A 6000-nucleotide genomic window follows, 5' to 3' on the forward strand; every position below is an offset into this window, starting at 1 on the left:
GTTTAACTTAAAAGGTACAGCAAGCTCAGCTAGTTAAGTTTCCAACTCTTGATTTTGGCTTAGGTCATGATCTCAGGGTCTTGAGATCGAGACCCGAGCTTAGCAGGAGTCTGCTTGAGATTCTGTCTCCCTCTCCCACTGCCCCTTCCCCGTTCCTGCATGTGCACACTAAATAAATAAAGGCACAACAAACTGACATTTTTTGACAATTAGATTATCAAATACCAAAAAGTAGAAGTATATATTCATATACAGATTGAGCATCACAATAAATAATACATGCATTGCTCATACATTGCTGGTGAAAGGATAAACTTCTAACCTCTTTAGAAGGCACTTCATCACTATCCATCAAAATGATAAATACACATACCTTGAAACCAGTACCCTACTTCAAGGTATTTATCCTACGAATATATTCTCACATATGTATCTAATATACAGACATTAACTGTAGCTTTGCTTGTAAAAACAAAAGATACCAAATAATATAAATATTCTTTAATAAAACACTGGTTAAGTATATATGGCATATCCATAATGATGAAATATTAGTAGCTTTTCAAAACCATAAGGGAGTTCTATGGGGCACCTGAGTGGCTCAGTCGATTGAGCAAAGAACCCTTGATTTCAGGTTAGGTCATGATCTCAGGGTCCCGGGATGGAGCACCATGTATGGCTCTGTGCTCAGCAGAGGGTATGCTTGAGGACCCTGAGATCATGACCTGGGCTAAAGGCAGACACTTAACCAACTGAGCCACCCAGGCATAGCTACAAGCTTTTTCTTCAACAGGGCATACAATGGATCAATTGTTTGATCATCTTCTTTTTTTTTTTCTTTTAAGATTTTTTTTTTTTCTTTGAGACAGAGAGAGGTAACAAGAGAGAGCATGAGCAGGGAGGAGTGGGAGAAACAGACTCCCCACTAAGCAGAGAGCACGATGCAGGGCTCAATCCCAGGACCCTGAGATCATGACCTGAGCTTAACCAACTGAGCCACCCAGGTGCCCCAACTGTTTAACTATCTTAAGTAAACCTGCATTTGATATGAGTATAACACTAACACATTCTGTCCACCTCTGTTCTCATTTGAAGACACGAAAATTTATAATAATTATAAGGTGGCCATGCAAAAATACCAGCATATGCTTATATGCATTTATTCGTATCAGCTAAAAGAAAACAAAAAATCCTAAGCTTCTCCAAGAATTTATAAACCGGAGAAGGCATCCAAACATTCCCAAGGACTTCAATTCCAAATGAAAAATACTTATCTAATATCCACAAAGAGATTTTATCACTCCCTTTTTTTATCCTTCATCTTCGCCTCTTCACTACATCATTCCTTACAGCCTATAACATACTACTTTTAAAAAACAGTAACTGGAGGGGCACCTGGGTGGCTCAGTCAGTTAAGCAGCTGCCTTAGGCTCAGGTCATGTTCCTAGGAACCTGGGATCGAGCCTCGCATCAGGCACCCTGCTTGCCAGAGAGTCTGCTTCTCCCTCTTCCTCTACCTATTGCTCTGCCTATTTGTGCGCTCTCTGTCAAATAACTAAATTTAAAAAAAAAAAAAAAAGAAGAAGAAGAAGAACAGTAACAGGGGAGCCTGGCTGGCTCAGTCAGTTTGGTGTTCAACTCTTGATCTCAGGGTTGTGGATTCAAGCCCCATGTTGGGTGCAGAGATTATGTAAAAAAATAAAATCTTAAACAACAAAAACCTCTCTGGTCCCATGCTCTCTCTCAGGATACTATTCTTTCCCTTCACAACCAAATTTATTTTTACATACTTCATTTATTTATATTCAGTGACTCCATTTACCTGTTTCCATTCATTAATTATCTATTACAATATGACTTTTGTTCCATTTTTTGAAACTGTTTCCTCAAATATTACCAAACCCTGAAAACTATAATATTCCAGTAGCTTATTCTTGACTACTTGACTTCTCTGAAGCATTTCAGAGCCAAAGGACTTACCCAAGGGACTTAACCACAAATTTTCCAAGATCCTTTCATTCAATCATAATGTTTTTTTCTAATTCATACTATCTGATTTAAAACCTGAAAAAGGGAAAGTCCCTGCCTTCGTATTCACTTTTTAGTCAGGTAAATAAATAAATTACAAAACAAGAGTGTGGATGAACAGTTTGAGAGAGAATGAGAAGGAATTAGAAAGAATGAAACAATTTCTGTTTCTAAAGAAAGTAAGAATTGTTCTGAATATTAGGAGGACCAAGGCTTCCTGTATCAGTTTCTGAGGACTGCCATAACAAAGTACCAAATACTAGGTGGCTTAAAACCACAGAATTCATTCTCTCAAAATCTGAAGACCAGAAGTTCAAAATCAAAGTGTCGACAAAGGCTTTCTCTCTCTGCAGATTTCAGAAAAGAATCTTTCCTTGCCTCTTTCTAGCTTCTGGTGTTGCTAATGGTCCTTGGTGACCCTGGGCTTGCAGCTGTATTACTCCAATCTCTGACTTCATCATCATGTGGCCTTCTCACCTCATAAGGACACCATCCATTAGATTTAGGATCCACCCTAATACAATATGGCCTTATCTTAAGTTGATTACAACTGCAAAGCCCCCATTGCTGAATAAGGTTGCATTCGCAAGTACCAGAGGTTAGGACTTAAAACCCATCATTTTAGGACACAATTAATTGAACCAATTGTATTTCTCCTTTAATTTTCTCAAGCCAAGGCAAAGAGTAGAGGCTACAGACAAGACCCAAAAAATAAAAAAAAAAAAATTTTTAAGTTTTTTTAAAAGACAGAAGAGAGCCCTTCTAGCACAACCTCCAAAAAGGCATTTACCCTGAGCCATGGATGAAGTCATTAGTGGTAGGCCTGATGTGAAATGGTGGGATCCAGGAGCAGTCAAGAAACAATTCTTGAGATGTCTTTGGTGCAAAAAGGTGGTTTTATTAGAGCACAGAGACAAGATCGTGGACAGAAGGAGCTGCAATGGGGTTGTGAGGAGTGGCTGATTGTATACTTTCAAGATGGAAGGAGTTTAGAGAGAGTGTAATCTCTAAGGAATTTGGAAGCAAGCTTGCCAGGACCTTGAAGGGCTAGCTATTATTAAGAAAAAGTCATTTACTACTGTCTAGTATAACCTTAGTCATGAGACCCTTCAGATGTACATTGGCGGGCCACATGCATGGAGGATGATTGCTAACATATATCTTGGCAGGTGGGGGTTAAGAAAAAGGAAGTTTCCAAACAGATTTTTATGTATTAAAGACTTACAAGATCCTGGAGGTAGGGCTTATGCCAAGCTAAGGTTGCCTTTTGCCCTTAGTAAAGTATTAACATTGAGGCATTTGAGTTCCTTGAGGAACGTCACTCTACCTGTCCCAAATACTTGTCAGTGGGCTGTAAGCTGTAAGGGAATTTAATCTTTTTTTTTCTCCTGCCTTTGTTCTCCACATCAGACCTACACCTTCATTCTCACACAAGGACTATTACCTGCAAAGGTGCTGGGTTATGAAGAGACCTGAAATGCCCAGTGAAGTTCAGTGGAATGAAAATATACTCATTAGGGCACTTTCTGTTGAGAAAGAAACCAAACTTAAGCAAGCTTAGGCAAAAATGATATTACTGGGGCGCCTGGGTGGCTCAGTGGGTTAACGCCTCTGCCTTCGGCTCAGGTCAGGGTCCTGGGATGGAGTCCCATATCAGGCTCTCTCTGCTCCGCGAGAAGCCTGCTTCCTCCTCTCTCTCTGCCTGCCTCTCTGCCTACTTGTAATCTCTGTCAAATAAATAAATAAATAATCTTTTTATTTATTTGAAGTGGATATTAAGTATTATGTATTATTAATAAACCTTAAGAAATACAGGCTGGAAAAAAAAAAAAAACAGGCTGAGGGGTGCCTAGGTAATTCAGTCGTTAAGCATCTGCCTTCAGCTCAGGTCATGATCCCAGGGACCTGGGATCAAGCCTTGCATCAGGCTCCCTGCTTGGCAGGAAGCCTGCTTCTCCCTCTCCCATTCCTCCTTGTGTTTCCTCTCTCACTGTGTCTCTGTCAAATAAAATCTTAAAAAAAAAAAAGAAAGAAAGAAAGAAAGAAATACATGCTGAAGTATTAAGGGATAATATGGCATAACATCTGCAACTTATTTTCAAATGATCCAGGAAAAAAATGGACATATGGGGGGAAGGAGGAAAGCAAAATGTTAACAACTATAGTATTTAGGATGATAATTATTCTTTCAAATTCTCTACATGTAGGAAATTTTTCAAAATAAACAGATGATGAGGGAAAATGAGGACATATTTTAACTGGGACAAACAGGCTTGGACCCCACTTCGGGGAGGAGGGTGGATCTAGGATTAAAAAGATGTAAAAAGGTGGGGGCGCCTGGGTGGCTCAGTGGGTTGGGCCGCTGCCTTCAGCTCAGGTCATGATCTCAGGGTCCTGGGATCGAGTCCCACATCGGACTCTCTGCTCAGCAGGGAGCCTGCTTCCCTCTCTCTCTCTGCCTGACTCTCTGCCTACTTGTGATCTCTGTCTGTCAAATAAATAAATAAAATCTTTAAAAAAAAAAAAAGATGTAAAAAGGTGAATTATACTACACAAATCTCTCATCTCCATACTTTTTCTACAAAAAACATTCCTCTCCAGTAATCCACCATAGAAAGCAAGATGTTTCTCACAATGTTCTTTTCCCCAATTAACCTCTCTCTGAATGCGAGGCAGGAGGGTGTCAGGAGGTTGGCAAAGGTCCCCCAGTCCAGTAAATGTATTAAATCAGAGAAGGGATTAAGGGATTAAGGGTTGAGTAAATTAACTCCCTCTTCAATTTATCTTAACTCTTAACTCCCTTCTCATATTTAGCAGGTTAAAGAGTGAGAAACTATAGAACAAAAATACAGCAGCAAATCAGTAACAAGGAATGTATTACAGCCTAAATATCATTCCCTAGTGAAGAGATTAGCCACCATAAGAGAAAAAGAAAGAGAAATAGATGGATCATTATCTGTCACAGGCTTGGCAGTAGAGAAGGAAACCTGGGAGAACAGGATATTCATTTAACAAAGATGGAAGAAAAATAAAAGGAAGGACAAGGAAAAAAGAAATAAGGAGAGAGCAAATCAATGAGACAGTGCAGCTGCTAAACTGCCATACCCAGAGCTGTCTTTAGGGATCTCAGATCCCTATAAAAAGTGCTTCTCAACTTTGTCCTGACACCAGTCACAGCTTTTGAAAAATTATAAGGAACACATAAACGAAACCAGGAATCCTAGTCAGTTGGGAAAATAGAGAATTCTTTTCTCCCCCAACAAGAAATAAACCCATTCATAGGTAAAATTTATTAATCCTCAAAAATCTCAAGAACTTCCTTCAAAATGTTAAGAAATCTTACTGATTTGTACTGGTATATTAAGCATGACAATTACTCTTCTGTAGACCAGCAGATGGGGCTCTCTCCCTGAATCTGTTTAATCAACCAAAAAAATGAATGTTTTTTGGAAAAATGTAGTCTTATGTTGTCTTTCGAAGGCCAAATAAACATCAGTAAACAACCCTATTTATTGTTTTAATTACTTCTAAAATATTAATTTCTAAGAGATAAAAAAAGAAACAATCATTATTTTAACTCAATTCAACAAAGCAAGGAGGAAGCTCTGTTAAATCCTTGGTTCTCCTTCAATTATGTACCCTTATAATGCAAATCTAACTGATCTGAAGGTATTCCAAGAACTATTATTAATTAACAATTTTACTCATTTCAAGTTCACCTCTACAACTTAGTACTGTTAACACAGTTTTTAATTTTTTTTTTTAAATAGGCTCCATGCCCAGTGTAGGGCTTGAACCCATGACCCTGAGATTAAGAGTCATATGGTTTTTATAATTTTTTTTAACAAATCTTTTTTTTTTTTTTAAAGATTTTATTTATTTATTTGACAGAGATCACAAGTAGATGGAGAGTCAGGTAGAGAGAGAGAGAGGGAAGCAGGCTCCCTGCTGAGCAGAGAGCCCGATGCGGGT

The 6000-nt window shown here is 38.7% G+C and overlaps 1 protein-coding gene across 2 annotated transcripts in view; it reads right to left on the minus strand.

Moving 5' to 3' along the window:
• Nucleotides 1-6000, minus strand: part of RAD54B (RAD54 homolog B) — a 98016-nt gene that overhangs the window by 72445 nt on the left and 19571 nt on the right. The gene's annotated exons all lie outside the window — the stretch shown is intronic.

This window comes from Mustela nigripes, chromosome 3 (assembly GCF_022355385.1).
Source record: "Mustela nigripes isolate SB6536 chromosome 3, MUSNIG.SB6536, whole genome shotgun sequence".
Classification (NCBI taxonomy): domain Eukaryota; kingdom Metazoa; phylum Chordata; class Mammalia; order Carnivora; family Mustelidae; genus Mustela; species Mustela nigripes.